General features: G+C 43.6%; 1 pseudogene; it reads left to right on the forward strand.

The window, feature by feature from the left end:
• The first annotated feature begins 909 nt into the window (after positions 1 to 909).
• On the forward strand, positions 910 to 18358 carry LOC113032019 (NLR family CARD domain-containing protein 3-like; annotated as a pseudogene).
• The last annotated feature ends 2361 nt before the right edge of the window (positions 18359 to 20719 follow it).

The raw sequence follows: 20719 nt of genomic DNA on the forward strand, positions 1-20719 counted from the left end.
TACCATAAAATTTCTTGGTGTGATCATTGATCGTAGGGCCTGGGCCTTTCATAGGGTCTTTCCCCTCACATAAGTGATGTGAGGGGAAAGTTAGCTCGAGGCATTGCTGTCTTGGGGAAAGCAAAACAATTTCTGGACAGGAAAACATTGTACACGTTATATTGTGCTTTGCTATTACCATACATGAGTTATTTTGTAGAGGTTTGGGGAAATACATATAAAAGTAATATTCAGACTATAACCATAATGCAGAAAAGGGGTATTAGATTAATAAATCAGAAGGGGTATAGGGCTCACACAAATGCACTCTTTATTAAGACGCAAGCTATAAAATTCCAGGATCTGGTGAAGTTTAAAAACAAGTAAATGGTTGTTAGAAAGAGAAGGGGGGTATAATTTTAGAGGGATGTGGAATTTAAAAATACAAAAAGTAAGAACAACTTTGAAAAGGATATCTATTTATATATAATTTTATATAATAATAATTTATATAAATTCTGGAATGAGCAAAAGAAGAAATAAAGGTCAGTAGGGATATAAACCAGTTTAAAATAAAACTCAAAAAATAAATTTTAAATAATTATGAGAATGAAGAAAATTAACCCAAGACAGCAGTCAAAGTGATGTTTATTTTCTTTTGCAAATCATTCAATCTAAACATATTTTTAGTTGAACGTTAAAAAAAAATTGTGACGTTATGTTCTAAGTTGGAACCATTGTATAAGTTTTTGTTGTTCAAATTTAGATGATGAGGAAATGATTAAGATGTAAACATAAGTGGGTAGGGCTAAATAAGTATATACTTCTGCCTACTCCTTTTCAAACAACTGCATGGAATGATATTATAAAATGTTGGTGACTGTATATGTTTGAAATAAAAATGAACTGAAATGAACTGAACTGAAGAAGTGAATGTTGTGTAGACTGAAGTTCAGAGTGGTGGGTCATTCATAAAGTATTCTGTTCCAGCTGCTGGAGGACAACATCATAACCTTTGTGAAGAACGAGCTGAAAAAGATCCAGAAGGTTCTGAGTCCAAATAAGCCCCAGTCATTGGAGTTTCAGAGGGAGGATGATGAACAGAGGAGAAACAGAGAGGCATTTGTTAAGATCACAGTGGATTTCCTGAGGAGAATGAATCAGGAGGAACTGGCTGACCGTCTGCAGAACAGTAAGAGGATTTCTATAAAGACTTAAGCTGCTGGATAAATGAGGGACTTATGACACCAGTGTGTTCAGTCATTTCTCATTTAGTCAGAAATTATCATCAGCGTTTTGTAAAATATGATTGTTGAAGTTGTGAATAGTAATAATAACAATACAACTTTTAGCTGCAGTCTGTCATCGTAACCTTAAATCCACCCTGAAGAAGAAGTTCCAGTGTGTGTTTGAGGGGATCGCTAAAGCAGGAAACCCAACCCTTCTGAATCAGATCTACACAGAGCTCTACATCACAGAGGGAGGGACTGCAGAGGTCAATGAGGAACATGAGGTCAGACAGATTGAAACAGCATCCAGGAAACCAGCCAGACCAGAAACAACAATCAGACAAGAAGACCTCTTTAAAGCCTCACCTGGAAGAGATGAACCAATCAGAACAGTGCTGACAAAGGGAGTGGCTGGCATTGGGAAAACAGTCTTAACACAGAAATACACCCTGGACTGGGCTGAATACAAAGCCAACCAGGACATCCAGTTGATATTTCCATTCACTTTCAGAGAGCTGAATGTGCTGAAAGAGGAAAAGTTCAGCTTGGTGGGACTTGTTCATCACTTCTTTACTGAAACCAAAGAAGCAGGAATCTGCAGCTTTGAAGACTTCCAGGTTGTGTTCATCTTTGATGGTCTGGATGAGTGTCGACTTCCTCTGGACTTCCACAAAACTACAATCATAACTGACCCTAGAAAGTCCACCTCAGTGGATGTGCTGCTGATAAACCTCATCAGGGGGAAACTGCTTCCCTCTGCTCACTTCTGGATAACCACACGACCTGCAGCAGCCAATCAGATCCCTCCTGACTGTGTTGCCATGGTGGCAGAGGTCAGAGGGTTCACTGACCCACAGAAGGAGGAGTACTTCAGGAAGAGATTCAGAAATAAGAAGCAGACCAGCAGGATCATCTCCCACATCAAGACCTCACGAAGCCTCCACATCATGTGTCACATTCCAGTCTTCTGCTGGATCACTGCTACAGTTCTGGAGGATGTGCTGGAAACCAGAGAGGGAGGACAGCTGCCCAAGACCCTGACTGAGATGTACATCCACTTCCTGGTGGTTCAGGCCAAAGTGAAGAAGGTCAAGTATGATGGAGGAGCTGAGACAGATCCACACTGGAGTCCAGAGAGCAGGAAGATGATGGAGTCTCTGGGAAAACTGGCTTTTGATCAGCTGCAGAAAGGAAACCTGATCTTCTATGAATCAGACCTGACAGAGTGTGGCATCGATAGCAGAGCAGCCTCAGTGTACTCAGGAGTGTTCACACAGATCTTTAAAGAGGAGAGAGGACTGTACCAGGACATGGTGTTCTGCTTCATCCATCTGAGTGTTCAGGAGTTTCTGGCTGCTCTTCATGTCCATCTGACCTTCATCAACTGTGGACTCAATCTGCTGGAAGAACAACAAACATCCTCCAGGAAGTCTGAAACAGGAAAATCTGCAGAGAAACACTTCCACCAGAGTGCTATGTACAAGGCCTTACAGAGTCCAAATGGACACCTGGACTTGTTCCTCCGCTTCCTCCTGGGTCTTTCACTGCAGACCAATCATAATCTCCTACGCGGTCTGCTGACACAGACAGGAATTAGTTCACAGACCAATCAGGAAACAGTCCGGTACATCAAGGAGAAGCTCGATGAGAATCTGTCTGCAGAAAAAAGCATCAATCTGTTCCACTGTCTGAATGAACTGAATGATCGTTCTCTAGTGGAGGAGATCCAACAGTCCATGAGATCAGGACGTCTGTCCTACGATACAATTTCTCCTGCTCAGTGGTCAGCTCTAGTCTTCATCTTACTGTCATCAGAAAAAGATCTGGATGTGTTTGACCTGAAGAAATACTCTGCTTCAGAGGAAGGTCTTCTAGGGCTGCTGCCAGTGGTCAACGCCTCCAACAAAGCTCTGTAAGTAACTCTGTGATTAGTCTTATATTTATAACACAAACCGTGTAATGTGTGATGAACCCTTAAAAAATCATAGCAGCAGGAAATGTCAGTTTCTTAAACATTTCTGGGTGTCAGCTTTTATCAAAGTCACTTTCACTTTGACTGCACACAGTCTGTAAACCTTGACAAATTGTGACAGAAATGCAATGATCAGTAAGGACCCAGAGGACACTGACATCTACACTGTGGATAAGGAGGCATGAGACTTTATGTCACTGTGGGGCGTGGGTTTGGTCTCTGGCCTGCTGCAGTGGAGGGGAGGTACAGTGAGCTCTCAGGGCAGTGACGGGGGAAACAGGTGGAGGCTGCTTTGGCGCCGGCCCCCTCCCTTTTGCTGTCAGTGGCATTGCATCGGATGGGGGAGGGCAACGATTTGCCAATTTTTACAGAGACTTTCCGCGCCAAAGCACTGGTGTGTCGTTGGCCAGAGGAGAAGTGGGCACTGCTGCTGCAGCTGCTACTGTCAGGGGAGGCCCAGATGGCGGCCCTAACTCTGCCTCTGGCTCTGGCTGCAATTAGGACTGGGCGATATGACCCAAAATTCATATCTAGATAGTTTTTAGCTGGATGGCGATATATGATATATATCTCAATTTTTTTTAAAGCCATAAAGTAAGAACAAAAAGAGAGTTCTTAGTCAAAGCTGTGTCCCAGATGTCACACAGGCACTTTTATTAACATACAATGTAGATGTACATGAAAAAATTACTCAAATAAATAATTAGCATTTAATAAATAATAATGCTCTATAAATAAAAGAAAACAATGTTGTTTTTGTGCATAACAAAAAGTTCGCAATTGTGCAGTCAACATGTAAACTAACAGACGCTGAGCGTAATAACAAAGACAGACAGATTTCACAGCTGCTCTGTTCCCAAGTTCTACTACGTGACTGACAGTATTAACCCCGATTCTTTTGTCCCCATGATAGAACAGAGAAAACCGACTCATAGTGTGTTAAAAAATTTATATGTCTTTTTATTCAATCATCTTCCGGAAGAGAGAGAGACCCTGCACAGCTAAAACGCCAGCTGCAAGAGTTCTAACATTTTTAGCTCAACATGTGTCTTATATGGTGTTATTTCTGTACTTCAGACGTCACACACGTCACACACAGTTTCAAACATTGCTTATATGGAAAGTTCCTCTTTTCTGTATCTTATCTATTAATATGCCTGTGCACTAAAACTTCCTGTTTTTCAGTCTGGCTGAGCACTTAGTTGTGTGGCCTTGCTCTACAAGCCTTCATTATTAAAGTACATAAAACAATATAATAGGAAAATAAGGATACTAAGGATATTGATTTCATGACAACGGCCTGGAGTTTGAAATGCTCTTTTTAACCACATCGCTGAACAGGTGCAATTTATGGTCCTTATACGCACACAGTATGGTAATATTACGTTGAAGCACAGTAGATATCACTCCCTAAGGCTCCAGACTATGGTAGCAGCAATGCTCAGACAATCCATCAAGTGGTGCAGCCCCGTAGTTTACCAAAGTCGTACTAAAACATTTTTTGACAGATTGCTGAGCGCCGTGTCCCACATAAAATCGGTTCGCGGTCATCAAGCACAACCAGAATTCATACATAAGGTGCACTGTCAACTTTTGAGAAAATGAAAGGATTTTAGGATCTTATATCTCGTATAAAAATATATCGATATTTAAAAAAAAAAAAGAAACAAAACTCGACATATCGCCCAGCCCTAACTCGATGTGTGCTGCAGTTGTGGATCATCTGGGCCTCTCCCTGGAGGACCATCCAGCCAGCCGGATGACTGGAGGAGAGCGGCTGTTTGCCTGGGCCAGAAACTGCAGAATGGAATGGTTGGCTTTGACCTGGGCTATCAGAAGAAGGCTCGCATGATATCACATATTGTTTGCTGTGCAGATTTACCTGCATTTCCTGTTGCGGAATGACAGGCTGTATTGAGTGAGTCACGGCACTCACACCGAAGAAACACACACCTAGCTGTTGGTGCTGCGATGCCGCCTGGAATATAATTTCCCGGCAGCTCATTATATCCCCATGGCAGGGCATGTGGGATGAAACAAAACTCTGGAGAGAATAACATCCCGATTTTATTGGCCAGACATCCAAGCAGATGTGTTTTCCCCCGTTCCTGGTCATACTTCACTCATTGAGCACCATTCTGCCTGAACATAAAAGGCAAATTGTTCAGAGGGAATTGGCTAAGATGTTAAAGTTGGGAGTAATAGAAGTGTTTCACAGTGTGTGGTGTAGCCCCATAGTTCCTGTGGTGAGGAAGGATGGGTCTATACGGTTCTGTGTTGACTATCGCAAGGTGAACGAAGTGTCACAGCTTGAAGCCTACCCCATGCCCCGGGTTGACGACCCCTTGGGCACTGCCCGCCTTTTCACTACATTGGATTTTACCATGGGCTACTGGCAGATTCCCTTATCTGCAGATTCCAGGGAAAAAATAGCTTTCTCCAATCTGTACGGTTTGTACCAATCTGTCACACTTCTGTTCGGGTTGTTTGGAGCCCCTGCCAACTTCCAGTGCCTCATGGACCGGATACTGCAGCTGCATGCTGTGTATGCTGCTGCCTACTTGGATGATGTTATCATCCACAGTGATACCTGGGTGGACCATGTGCAGCAAGTGGTCGCGTCCTGGAGTCTTTGAGGCTCACAGCAAACCTGAAGAAGTGTGTGCAGTTGGATGAAGGTACAATATTTAGGGTACCACTTGGGGGAAGGGCAGGCAGGTGTGTCCTCAGATGGAGTAGGCTCGGTCGGATGTGGCCCAGGCCTCAGTCGGGCGGTGGGAGTATGTGGTGGTGTTGTGATAACTGGTCTGCCTGTGGAGGGCCAGTATAGTGAGTTCTAAGGGCAGCATCACAGTGATGGGAGAAACTGGTGTGTGCGGGAACTAATGGCTCTCTCTTCTCTAAATATGTAGAGACTGTGGGGACATGCGAGAGAGGAGTTTGTAATGTTAGTGGAGTAGCACAGAATGGAGCTGCTCCTGGAGACACCTGTAGCTTACAGTGAAGAATTTAGTCAACAAAGCCAAATAAACAGATCAAGTGACACTGAAATCCCGTGCATGTTCGGTTGCTTGTTACACACTGCTTTGTGGAGAACTCTGATGTGTTTTCTAACTACTGTATCTGCTTTTGCAGAAATTATTTCTATAAAAACTTTACTGTTTCAGTCTCTCAGAATCTCTAAATCATTTGTTAACCTAAGTGAGATCAAAGGACTTTTGCAGTCTTAGAGTCTAATTAGCCCTCACTCACCAGGATCATTGGATTTAATGAGCAAGTTCCAGGTCTTTGATATTTTGTCCCTGTGTAAATCTAACGTTATTAAGTCAACCATAAATAGTAATGCACACTGACATTTGTCTTTCTTGTAAAGGTTCAAGATATGAAGTGATTTGAATGAATCGCAAACCGTTTGTGATTAAATGATAATTGTTTTTGTTCTTTTTAGTCTGAGTGTCCCTAAACTCTCAGAGAGAGGCTATGAAGCTCTGTCCTCAGTTCTCAGCTCCCGGTCCTCTAGTCTGAGAGAGCTGAACCTGAGTATCAACACTCTGCATGATTCAGCACTGAATCTTCTGTCTGCTTCAGTGAAGAGTCCAGAGTGTGCATTGAAAACACTCAGGTCAGCTCATCTAATATTCTGCATTCTTTCATTCTTTATGAATTGACATAAGAAATCAGTTAAAGTACTAAGCAAATCAAGGTCAACTTTTATTGTTGTGTTTTATGAAATACATTTGAGAGAGGGAGAGAAAGATTTTTTTTTTTTTGAAGTTATGGTAATCTTCTATATTTCTAACCTTTTAACATGAGAAGACAACAGATTTTTAAAAATGTTCTTTTCCCCCAGACTGAGTCTCTGTAACTTGTCAGAGACGAGCTATGAAGCCCTGTCTTCAGTTCTGAACTGCCAGTCCTCTAGTCTGAGAGAGCTGGACCTGAGTAACAACACTCTGCGGGATTCAGCAGTGAAGCTTCTTTCAGCAGGACTGAGGAGTCCACACTGTAAACTGAATATGCTGAGGTGAAATCAAGTGATACTGTGCTTTTCATCAATTGGCAGAATTAAGCAATATGAATACACTATTAAAAAAGAATAAAAATAAAGGAACACCTTTTAATTAAAATATAACATCAGTTAAACTTCTGCAATAGTTTTATGATCATTTAAGTATTGATCAATGTCAGCTACTTCGGTGGTAATGCACTGCCCTCACTGCCCGGCACATGGAGCCCAATTGGCATTTGCCTTAGAAAACCAGAATTGATTCACCGTTGTCCTAAGTATCATCTTGGTGTTTTGTTTTTGCTGTGTTTTTTTTCTTCTTTTGACTAGTGTAATATAGCCAATAAATGTCAGTGTCATCCATCTATTGTATGTTAGTAAGGCATGAAGGATTCCTGAAAAAAAAAAGAAAAAAAACAGGGTTACATATTGCTAAACCTTAACTCTTCCGTGCACTCTCATTCCACTTCAACAGTGTTCGTTTAATGTTTATATTTCATTTTTCAGACTAAGTCATTGTCAGTTCTCAGAGAGAGGCTGTGAAGATCTGTTCTCAGTTCACAGCCCTCTACTCTGAGAGAGCTGGACCTGAGTAACTCTGACCTGCAGGATTCAGGCGTGAAGCTCTTGTCTGTTGGATTGAAGAGTCAACATTGTAATATGGAAACTCTCAGGTCAGAATTGAAATTTTTTCTACTGATGATCATTTCAAACATGTTTTATATTATTGCATAAACAGTATCTTGATAGGGAATTCTTCATTTAAATTATCAGTTTCCCTCTCTGTGAATCGCTACCTTATCATGGTGGAGGGGTTTGTGTGTCCCAGGGATCCCAGGGGCTATGTTGTCGGGGGGCTTTTGCCCCCTGGTAGGGTCTCTCATGGCAAATTGGTCCTGGGTGAGGTACCAGACAAAGAGCGATTAAGAAGACCCTTATCAAGAGAACATCAAGGGAACAGTTTACCCTGCCCGGAATAGGGTTACCGGGGCCCAGTCCTGGAGCCAGGCCCGGGGAGGGTGCCCCAGGGCGAGCGTCTGGTGGCCGGGCCTTAGTCCATGGGGCCCGGCCGGGCACAGCCCGACGAGGAGACATGAGCCCATCCTCCCGCAGGCCCACTACCCACAGGAGGCGCCATAGGGGTCGGGTGCATTGTGTGCCGGGCGGCAGCCAGAAGCGGAGGCCCTGGTGGACTGATCCCCAGCTGCCAAACCAGAAATAGGGACCGTGATTGGGCCTACCTGATCGGAACCCGAGCGGTGTTTTGTTATTGGACTTCCGTGCAAATCACAGTTTGGCCATAACAAACACCTTGTTGGAACATAAGAGTGTCCATAAGTGCATGTGGCACCAGGACGCTCTAGGCCGCAGGTCGATGATCGATTTTGTAATCGTATCACCAGACCTGCGACCATGTGTTCTGGACCCTCGGGTAAAGAGAGGGGCTGAGCTGTCAACTGACCACCTGGTGGTGAGTTGGATCAGGTGGCGGCGGAGGATGCTGGACAGACCCGGTGCACCACGTAGTGAGGGTGTGCTGGGAACGTCTAGCAGAGGCCCCAGTCCGCGAGATCTTAAACAGCATTCCGAGGGAGACTGTGGACATTGAGTCCGAATGGACCATGTTCAGCGTCTCCATTGCCGAAGCTGCTGCATTGAGCTGTGGCCGCAAGGTGGTTGGTGCCTGCCGTGGTGGTAATCCCCAAACCAAATGGTGGACACCAGAGGTGAAGGGAGCCACCAGGCTGAAGAAGGAGTCCTATCGGGCTTGGTTAGCCTGTGGGACTCTAGAGGCAGCCGACAGGTATCGACAGGCCAAGCGGAATGCGGCTCGGGCAGTGGCTGAAGCAAAAACTCGGGTGTGGGAGGAGAGGCCATGGAAAAAGACTTTCAGACTGCCTCGAAGAGATTCTGGCAAACAGTCAGGCATCTCAGGAGGAGAAAGCGGTGCTCTACCTGCACTGTGTATAGTGCTGGCGAAGTGCTGTTGACATCGACTGAGAAAATTGTCGGGCGGTGGAAGGAATACTTCAAGGACCTCCTTAATCCCACTGACACGTCTTCCGAGGAGGAAGCAGAGTCTGGGGATGAGGGGAATAACCCGCCAATTTCTGGGGGCGAGGTCACTGAGGCAGTTAAACAACTCCTTGTTGGCAGAGCCCCTGGTGTTGATGAGGTCCGCCCCGAGTTCCTGAAGGCTCTGGACGTTGTAGGGCTGTCCTGGTTGACACGCCTCTACAATGTTGCGTGGAGATCAGGGGCAGTACCCCTGGACTGGCAGACTGGGGTGGTGGTCCCCATTTTTAAGAAGGGAGACCGGAGGGTGTGTTCCAACTACAGGGGGATTACACTCCTCAGCCTCCCTGGGAAAGTCTATGCCAGGGTGCTGGAAAGGAGAGTTCGTCCACTAGTCAAACCTTGGATACAGGAGGAACAATGTGGTTTTCTTCCTGGTCGCGGAACACTGGACCAGCTCTTTATCCTCTCGAGGATACTTGAGGGTGCATGGGAGTTTGCCCAACCAGTCTACATGTGTTTTGTGGACTTGGAGAAGGCATTTGACCGTGTCTCTCGGGGTGTCCTGTGGGAGGTGTTGCGGGAGTATGGGGTGTCTGGCCCATTGCTACGCGACATTCGATCCCTATACAACCGTTGCAAGAGCTTGGTTCGCATTGCCAGCAATAAGTCGGACTCGTTCCCGGTGGGTGATGGGCTCCGCCAGGGCTGCCCTTTGTCACCGGTTCTGTTCATAATTTTTATGGACAGGATTTCTAGGCGCAGCCAAGTGGCGGAGGGCTTTCCCTTCGGTGGCCTCAGAATCTCATCTCTGCTTTTTGCAGATGATGTAGTTCTGTTGGCTTCATCGGGTGAAGGCCTCCAGCTCGCACTGGAACGGTTTGCAGCCGAGTGTGAAGCAGCGGGATTGAGGATCAGCACCTCCAAATCTGAGGCCATGGTTCTCAGCGGGAAAAGGGTGGAGTGCTCTCTCCGGGTCGGGGATGAGTTCCTGCCCCAAGTGGAGGAGTTCAAGTATCTCGGGGTCTTGTTTGCGAGTGATGGGAGAAGGGAGCCGGAGATGGACAGATGGATTTGGGCTGCGGCTGCAGTGATGCGGACGCTGCACCGGTCCGTCGTGGTGAAGAGGGAGCTGAGTGTAAAAGCGAAGCTCTTAATTTACCGGTCGATCTACGTCCCTACCCTCACCTATGGCCACGAGCTGTGGGTAGTGACCGAAAGAACGAGATCGCGGATGCAAGTGGCAGAAATGAGCTTCCTCCGAAGGGTGGCTGGCCTCTCCCTTAAAGATAGGGTGAGAAGTTTGGCCATCCGGGAGGGGCTCAGAGTGGAGCCGCTGCTCCTCCACATCGAAAGGAGCCAGCTGAGGTGGTTCGGGCATCTGACAAGGATGCCTCCTGGGCGCCTCCTGGGTGAGGTGTTCCAGGCATGTCCCACCGGGAGGAGGCCCAGGGGCGGACCCAGGACACGCTGGAGAGATTATATCTCCCGGCTGGCCTGGGAACACCTTGGTGTTCCCTCAGATAAGCTGGAGGAGGTGGCTGGGGAGAGAGAGGTCTGGGCTTCTCTGCTTAGGCTGCTGCCCCCGCGACCCGGCCTCAGATAAAGCAGATGAAGATGGATGGATGGATGGATGGGATTGTTCATGATATTTGTTCACTTTTTTTCATTTGCAATGAACTATCACAACTGATCCTCTGAGGTATATCAGCACCACTTTCATCCACCAAGCCTTCCAGTTTTATCCCTGTAATCTGAAGTTTTTAACAGACATGTTTTTTCATGTATCAGAATGTGATTGAAAGATCAAGATCAAATTTCTGTTGTGGAAAATTACATTTGCACATATTAAGAGTCATGACATATTTGCCTCACTCAAAGATAAAATTTAACCCTCTGGGGTCCACAATATAATTCGTCGTTTTTGACTACTTTTGAATATACCTCTATATTTCACCTTTAAAAACAGTTTACCTTGCCTTGTTTTCCGTTGGGGGTGGGGGGTTCAGCATAACCTCACATGTTAGCATTTTTACATTTTGACATACCGTGTCAAAATCCCGAGAGATTATATCTCTCTGGTCTCTTTCCCTCTTTTCACTCCTGATGTTTTTATATATCACTACTGCATGTTTTTAACTTTTGATTTCTTTCTCCTTAGTTTGTTTAATTCTTATCTCTTTGTGCTCATGATTCTCTTTCCCCTCACAAGCCTTGGTAGATTTTCAGCCTGGTAGTATCTTTTTGTAAAAGGGAGTTCTTCCATCCCATCATCACCAATTGCAGCTCACAGTGGACTGACTGTCTGATGGTTGGGGCTTTCTCTCTATCATACTATATCATGTTTCATTACACTGATAAAATGCTTGAGATGAGTTTTTGAAATTGTCACTTAGAAATGAAGTGAAATTAAATTGAATTGATGTAAATGGATAGATGTTATTGAATCTGACAAACAGAAAATCATCGTTGACAGATGGATTGTTGTTTTGTGTGTCTGCAGTCTGTCAGGCTGTCTGATCACAGAGGAAGGCTGTACTTCTCCGGCCTCAGTTCTGAGCTCCAGCCCCTCCCATCTGAGAGAGCTTGACCTGAGCTACAATCACCCAGGTGACTCAGGAAAGAAGCTGCTGTCGGCTGGACTGAAGGACCCACGCTGGAGACTGGACACTCTCAGGTATGGAGAGAATTGCTGTGTCCCAATTCAGGGTCTGCAGCCTTGAAGGACACGGCCTTCGTGGTCTACATGGACGGCTTCCTCGAAGACAGAGTAGGACGGAAGGTCGAGGCTTGTGAAATAGGACGGTCTAGCCTCCGTTGCGCTGCTCAGGTTGCCTATAAACCATGATACTGACTGCTAAAACGTTTTATACAGCATTGTTTACCAAAAATAAACAAGAAAATCCTTTTGTTCATTTGTTTGTTTGTGAGCTTTTCTTGATTTAAAAGAAGTATCTGAGGCTGAGACCATGAGACTGTAAAAGCATGATTGTTGGGCTTCATCTTTGTAACCAACTAATTTTAAAATTAGCTAGTAATTAATAGTTAGCAAATGTTTTTCATGAAACTAAAGTCATCTCACTATGGTAATGTAAATATAATATGACCAATATTAAAGTTTTTATATTTATCATTGTTATTTACAGGAGTGAACTGGAACTCTGTGTCAAATACTGAGCTTCAGTAAAGATTTTAAGTTGCATTTATTTTTATGTCCATTCATTACTAAATTTGGCCCAATGCTTATATCCATCCATCTTCTCCCGCTTATCTGGGGCTTGATCGTGCAGGCAGCAGCCTAAGCAGAGAAGCCCAGACCTCCCTCTCCCCAGCCACCTCTTCCAGCTTGTCCGAGGGAACACCAAGGTGTTCCCAGGCCAGCCGAGAAAGATCATCTCTCCAGCGTGTCCTGGGTCTGCCCCAGGGCCTCCTCCCAGTTGGACATGCCACCTCAACTGGCTCCTTTCGATGTAGAGGAGAACCGGCTCTGAGCCCCTCCCGGATGGCTGCACCTCTCACCCTATCTCTAAGGGAGAGACCAGCCACCCTTCGCATGAAGTTCATGACCATAGGTGAGGGTAGGGATGTAGATCGACCATTAAATTGAGAGCTTCACCTTTACGCTAAGCTCTCTCTTCACCATGATGGACCGGCATAGCGTCCGCATCACTCCAGCACCGCAGCACCAATTCGTCTGTTGATCTCTGGCTCCCTTCTCCCATCACTTGCGAACAAGATCCCGAGATACTTAAACTGCTCCACTTGGGGCAAGAACTTGTCCCCGACCCAGAGTGGGCACTGCACCCTTTTCAGGCTGAGAACCATGGCCTCAGATTTGGAGATGCTGATCCTCATTCCCGCTGCTTCACACGGATGCAACCCATTCCAGAGCGAGCTGGAAGCCATCACCCGATGAAGCCAACCACATCATCCGCGAAAAGCAGAGATGAGATTCTGAGGCCACCTAAGTGAAAGCCACCACCCCGGTCTGCCAGTTAGTTTCACTCTGTCTGCACCTCATATTCTGCAAAAACAAGCAGTTTCCTATCAGCCTGTGACCTAGTCAAGGCTGGGCCTCTCATAAAACAATGTAATCAGCAAATAGCATTAAAAATATATATTTAAATCCCAACAGTTTTCCCCTGTTCGAGTTTTCCAAGAAACACAACATAATTCCTTATTTATCCCATTACGTTTACTTTCATTTGAGAATAATAGCTAAAATATAACAAAAGAAATCATATCAAAAATGTAACCTTTCAATTGCCCAACCCATTAGGTCATCCGTCCCCTCAACGAGTTGTACACTTTCAATGTTCCCTTATTACTATGGCATAATTATATACCTTTATTAATTGATTGATTGATTGATGATATAATTAATTACTTGTATCCACAACAAATAAAGTCACAATGGTTTTAATATGTCCATTTGGCTCGACACCACCGAACACAGACAGCAATATAACATAGCTAACATTAACAGTGAAGTAAATCCTGCTTGTGCCGTGATATTCAGGACTGGAAACCGAACAGCATTCACTGACTTTCAGCTTGTCGTGTTTGTGGATATATGACTGACTTTAATTATCCATAAATTCATCAAATTCTCTGTATTTCCTCTCCTCAAACGTAATTCATGGGACAACAGTAAAAGTTATGAAAAAAATTCTTGAATCATGAGCATCAGGAGTGTCTGACAATATATTGGTAAAAGGTTTGTGTCTTTAGGAACAATTGGAAAATGCATCCCTGTAGAAAACTCCATTTCTCTTTCTATGGAGAGTTTTCAGATTTTGTGTTGCTCTGAGGCAATTTTCCAGAAATCTGTAACTCCCAAAATAATGACAGTGATAATTTTTTGAAAGCCAGCACAAATACCTACGTTTTGATGTATAATTTGTATTGATAGAGTGAGAATTCACCAAGTAGGAAGAAATTGTTCAGACATGAAGAAAAGATTCAGAAAGGTCCAGTGAGTATGCTATGCAGCGACCATAACAATGCATGCATCTTCTGAAAAATTATAATGATGCGACTGAAAATTTAAACAAGGATTAAATGAAATTAGTAAATCATATAAAAAAGCTGTTTTTAGGGTCCAGAATTTTGGAAGTTTTCCATTCATTTGAATGGGAAAAAAATCATGAAAAGGCTTAATATTAAAACTAGTATAAAAGAAATAAATACCAAAAAATATAGCTTCGACATTCACCCAGTAAATAGAAACACAAACTCAATAGGTCCATGGCCTGTGGCATTCACCCAATGAAGGTGACAACTTGAATCAGTCATATTTCATTCAATACAGTGGTATACTGGCAAATCCAGGATCAGTCCAAATCATCAGCAGTTTGATCCACATATGGATTGAAGTGTATTTGTGAAAATGTTGGACTGTTTCTTTATCAGTGTCTAACAGTATATGTATGAGAGCCATGTAATGTCCATGTGTGGATACTGAAAGAGACTGTGCTGCTCTGACCCCCCTCCTCCTTTCAGGGTGGAGCCTGCTGGAGTCCGATGGTTGAGACCAGGTCTGAGGAAGTGTAAGTGTGTTTTTAATGGGATTCCTGAAAACAAAGCAGCACACATTCAACCATCTTCATCATGTCAGGAGTCATCATCAAAGTGTCAATCAATGAACAGATGATGGATCAATAACTGCAGCTGGATTGTGTTTGTTCTCTCCATCAGATTCCTGTCAACTCACAATCGACACAAACACAGTATATAGAAGACTTATCTGACAACAACAGGAAGGTGACACGTGTGGAGGAGGTTCAGTCATATCCTGATCATCCAGACAGATTTGATGTTCGTCCTCAGTTACTGTGTAGAAATGGTCTGACTGGTCGCTGTTACTGGGAGGTCGAATATGGAGGAATTGTTTGTATATCAATGAGTTACAGAAGAATCAGAAGGAAAGGAGGCAGTGATGACTGTGTTTGGATGGAATGATCAGTCCTGGACTCTGAGTTTCTCTAATGATGGTCCTCAATCTGTCTGGCACAATAAGAGAGAAACACCGCTCTCCCCCTTCTCCTCTCTTTCTAACAGAGTAGCAGTGTATGTGGACTGTCCTGCTGGCACTCTGTCCTTCTACAGAGTCTCCTCTGACACTCTGATCCACCTCCACACCTTCAACACCACATTCACTGAACCTCTTTATCCTGGATTTAGGTTTAGGTCTCCTGGTTCCTCCGTGTCCCTATGCTGAGTGGAGTGTAAAGAGTGTCCTCCTGTTAGAGAAACACTCTGACTGTTGAACAGATAGTTCAGTCTGTACATGTCATGTCTGTCTCTTTCACTCACAAACACGTTTTCAGATTCATGGATTCAATCAGTTGATGTTTGAAACTGTTCTAAGTGATTCCTTGTAAACTTCTTCCTCTTCAGTCCTTTGAAGATGAAGGTCTAATTATTCCTTTTTTCTTTTTTTTTTTGCCTGTCCCGTTTGGTTCTTTTGCCCTCAGAATTATTGTCTAAAGGCGAGGAAAGATGCCCAACGGATTTACTTTACGAAATTGACCATCCCAGCCTTGTCGTAATGGTCTATTTGATTCACCTTTTATTGTTTATTTTATTTATTTTTTTATTTTCACTTGCTAGATACAGGACAGACTAGAATGAGGAAAAGAAAAGGGAGAAAGGAAGAGGGGGAAAAACAGCAGGGAAGAGGGACGGCATAAAAGGCAAAAAAACAAAAACCAACTAAATAAGCAGACAAAAAAAATACATATATCAATCACCTGGATCATCTGTGGAGAAAGAAAAAAGAAAACAAGCAGAAGAAAACGAGAGCAATACAATAAACAACATCACGATGATATATGGGAATATAACAGTAAATACTAAATATTAAACATTATTGTGCAGCACGTAATATCGACAGCGCACAGTGTGCTTTGAGGTAGGAGCCAAAAAGGGTGCAGTTTGTGTGTGTGAGCACCCGTGTGTACACCTGTGAGCATGGACGTGTTTGTTTTTAAAAGGTTCCTTCATGTAATGATCTGCTAGAGGGTGTGGGGGGGCCACAGCCCCGTCCTCCAGGGCATGAAGCAGGTATGGAGGAGATCAAAACTCCAGACATCCAGAGGCCCCCAGAACACAAGAGACCAAGGAAGACCAACAGAGGGGCAGCCGCGCCACTATCCCAGAAAGAGCTGAGGAGAGTCACTCAGCAGCCGCGGAGCAGAAGCCAGGGGGGGTTGCAGTGACGTGCCCGTGAGCTCCGCCGGCAGCCAGCTGCGCCAGAGTGACCGAGCCCCAGGCCGAGAAGCCAAGGGCACCCCACCCCCGAAGTGGCCCGAGCGAGCCCCAGGCTCCAGGCCCCGATAAGCAGCCACCAAGGAGTGAGCTGGTGTGTACCTGGGCGCTCATCCCCAGACACAAAGAACCACCAACGGACCGATGTCTGAGGGCGTCTGCCACTGGCAGGGGAAGTGGTGGGGGGAGATAGGCCTCCATACCTTAGAGGGCCTGAGATGTCCCCAAGAGAAGTGGCGTCTGATACCCAACCTGACATATAGACAGACATACAGGCACACACAGATACAAACATCCATTCCCACCCTCATGCTCTCATATGCAATTACTCAGCACTCAACCAACTTGGAGACAGACATAGAGAGACACTGTACACACAATCACACTCCCCAAGCGTACTCTAAGAACCGGGTCTAGGTACCTTTGCCCCTGGAGGGGGGAACTGCACCCAGACCCAGGTGGTGTTACCCTTTTCCCTGCGGTGGGGAGAAGCAGACCACCCCGACTCCGCAGCAGCAGGGAGGCCCCACATTCCAGACCCCAGTCGGACGGCCAACTCCTCCTCCTGGCCCCCCGCTCCAGCAGGTCGCAGAGAACGGGGGTGTGAGAAGACTCCAAAACCTCCCTCCACCCGCTCATATGTAGTGTTGATGCATGTGTGTTCTAAGGTTCATTTAAAATCCAGGAGCTTTCATTATTCCAGGATCTACATGTTGTTTTTCTGTCTTTTTCCACTCAAAGCTTCACATTGAATATCAGTATGCTGTGTTTCTCTGAAGCTCAGTTCACAACCAGCTCCTCTGCATTTTCAACAAGTCTGAGCTCATTAAAATGAATCCAAATGTTTGATTTCTCTTTCTTAATGGGATGTTTCCAAACTCTCCACATGCTCTTGCTGTTTCACTCAGTGTTGGAAGCTCATCATTTGAAAAAGTTTCAGCCATAGAAGCTGAAAATATTGGCTCAATAGTTTCGAATGCAGTTCTAAGCAGAATCTGATTGTATTGAGGGATCATAATGCATGTGGCTAATCCAAGGGCGTAGATTTGATTTTGGCATTGGTGGGAACAAATGATTCAGCCACCAAACCCTGCCCTGTTTCTTTTTTTTTCTTTTTGCTTCTTGATATAAAAAGAAAAAGGAGAAACATACTTGCTTACATATGCCATTCTACCTGCTTTTAAACCATTTAAAATTACAATTCATAGTTTTATATGTGAATTATATAATGTTATATTACTATTAAACAAATGACTAAGTATTTTAGACTTTAGTTTACTTCAGCCATATTCCATATATATTAGGTATCATGTAAAAATAAAAATAGATTCAAATAGGTCATTACAATAAAAGAATATGACTTTAAGGACTTAACAACATTACTTCAGTTTACTACACCAATATAGCTTACACATTAGCACTAAGGGAACACTAAATGACCTGGTGGGTTTTGTCCATAAACTACTCATCTAAGATTACCACAAAGTAAAAGATCTCTCAGCAAAATTATGCAACATTTTAGGCACATTATTGTCCCTGTCAACTCAGTGAGCTGGGATTTCTTATTCTAAACATGAACTACTGTTACAGCAACAGACATGGACTACTGGTGCCCCACACTACAACCAATGCCCACTATGTGAAGGAGCCAAACACATGCCTGCTCCTCTCATTAACTGAGATAAACTGCTGACATTCGTTTTACATCTATACTGTCCAGTCTCTCCTGATGGACATGGCAACACGTTATTCATAGTTACATACAATTTTAGATTGATGTGACTTACAGGTTTCTTTGAAAAATATTTTTTTTATCCAGGTTCTTCCTTTTTTGCTACCATCCTCCTCTCCTCCCTGCAGGTCATCGCAGCGACCGCGGTCAAGTGAGCCCTCACTGCCGCTGCGCTGCTAAAATTAAACAGAGCTCCCTGAAAGGCACAGCTAATCACATTGGTCATATTTGTCACATGAGGACTCCAGCAGAGAACGTAATTTAACTCTTTCTGCACCGCTGGGTGAATGAGACGTAGACAGATCTTTTTTTTTTCTTTCTATCGGTTTTGTTTTTCTTTACTCGAAGAGATCAAATTATTGGTGGGGACAATTCAATAATCGCTGGATATTGGTGGGGACATGTCCCTTCCGTCCATGCCAAATCTACGCCCTTGGGCTAATCTAATAAACAGCAAAGGCTTCAATCCTCATTTGAAACTAGTCTTGTTTTTTTCCCATGTTGAACAACAAGAACATGGTTCAGGATGTTGATAACAGCTTGGTTATCAAACTCTTAGAAACGTAAATATCTGTGTATAGCACTGCATATGTTGTGTATCACTTTAGTTTGTATGAAACATGAAAATTATCACAAAGGGTCCTGGTGAAGAATCTGCTGGAATTTGTTGACAGACATTAGATTTGCTTTGATGTCAAACTTTTAGAAGCTGTTTCATTGTTTTTCATGCAGCTCTAATTTGATAAAACGCTGCATCAAAAACAAAGAGGAAGTGATGTTACATGTGTTTATGTCCACACAGCAGAATGAGCTCTATTGCTGACAATAAGTGATGTACAAACAGAGTGAGCATTTCTGAGGCTCAAAGTAAATTTAGTAGTTTACGGAATGGACAATGGACTGTGAGATCAGTTCCTTCATCATTAGTGTGTATTATGAATGTATGTGGATCTCTAGGATCTCTAATAATCGGCTATGTACACTCAGAAAAATAAAGGTGCCAACTGGAACCAAAAGTGGTTCTTTAGACTGATGCCGTAGAAGAACCTTTTTTGGTGCCACAAAGAACCTTTCAAACAATGGTTCTTTGAAGAACCATTTCTTTCAGTGGTTCATTGAAGAACCTTTAAAGGTGCCCCAAAGAACCATCAAGAAATGGTTCTTTGGGGCACCTTTAATGGTTTTTCAAAGAACCTTTTTAAAAATGGTTCTTTAAAGAACCATTTTTAAAAAGATCCTTCAAATGGTTCTTTAAAAAAACCATTTTAAAGAACCTCTTTTGAGTGGTTCTTTAAAGAACCACTTTAAATCTTTCGAAATAAAATGTATCATAAATTGAATTTGAGCAGGGTAAAATAAATACGAGCACAGCATAGACATATATTAATAGTTTATTGTCATTTTGTAGTATACCAAAAGACAAAAAGGCATTTTAACCCTCAGCACAACATCACTACTAATACATGTCACATATTAGTGTTTTAAACAGTAATAATTAAATATATTGGCTATACTATAAATAAATAAATATATAAAAATACTATATCTACAGATAACACAACAATTAATACATGTATTGTTTAATTAAGAAAACATCAGAAAGTGATAAAACACATTAGAAATAGCAATAGCTTCATAACAGACCAATAAATCAACACATTTTCATCAGCAGATGTTTGCATGTTCAGTAAAAATATTTCAACAACAAGTTTATGATTAAAATGATCAATGAACTTCAGCCTTACGCTATGTAATGTACGTTTCATGTTGTACTCATGGTCCTTTGTTAGTCCAGTTTAGGATAATGTCTCTGACGTATATATCATATCAAATATATGTCATATCAAAACAAGCCCACACCTGCAGTTGTTTCAGTTTTTCACTGGTGTTTCCTGTCAGCTGGTCAACCTCACTCAGGCGGACATCCATATCAGCCAACCAAACGACAAGTTCCTCCCTTTGTGCTTCAAATCCCTCCCACTCTGAGACAAGGAGCTGAAAGAGAGAGAAAAGAGTCAATTATAAAGAAGAGAGAAAAGTGAAACCCTCCTCAGAAGGTCTGACTCGCATACCTGCAGTTGACCTGTGATGGACTCCAGTTTGGCGTTCACGTCATCCCTTGCTGTTGCCAGTAGCCGAGTCTGCAGGGTGCCCTGGAAGAGCTGAGTTAATGTTCGACTCCTCCTGGTCAGGCTCTCCAACTGGATGAGCCGAGGTCTCCCCTCTCGCCGCTGCCTCTGAACACAGAAACACAAATTGCATCTGAAGCAGGAGGTGCAGATTTTTTTTGCTATTCTTTTCTAAATCCAGGCTAGATCACGTGGAGGTATTTGGAAAACGTATTTGGCCAGCGGACGACTGTTGTCTTGCAGAAAGTCAAATCAAACATATGCGATACACAATCAATTCACAAGAACACATTATAAAAAACAAGTCCAGTTCTTGCCCGATTTCAACTGAATTCTGCATCAAAACAGGGTAAAACGAGTGTTTGCAGCAAATGTGAGCACAAAGCC

Source organism: Astatotilapia calliptera, chromosome 11 (assembly GCF_900246225.1).
Source record: "Astatotilapia calliptera chromosome 11, fAstCal1.2, whole genome shotgun sequence".
Classification (NCBI taxonomy): Eukaryota; Metazoa; Chordata; class Actinopteri; order Cichliformes; family Cichlidae; genus Astatotilapia; species Astatotilapia calliptera.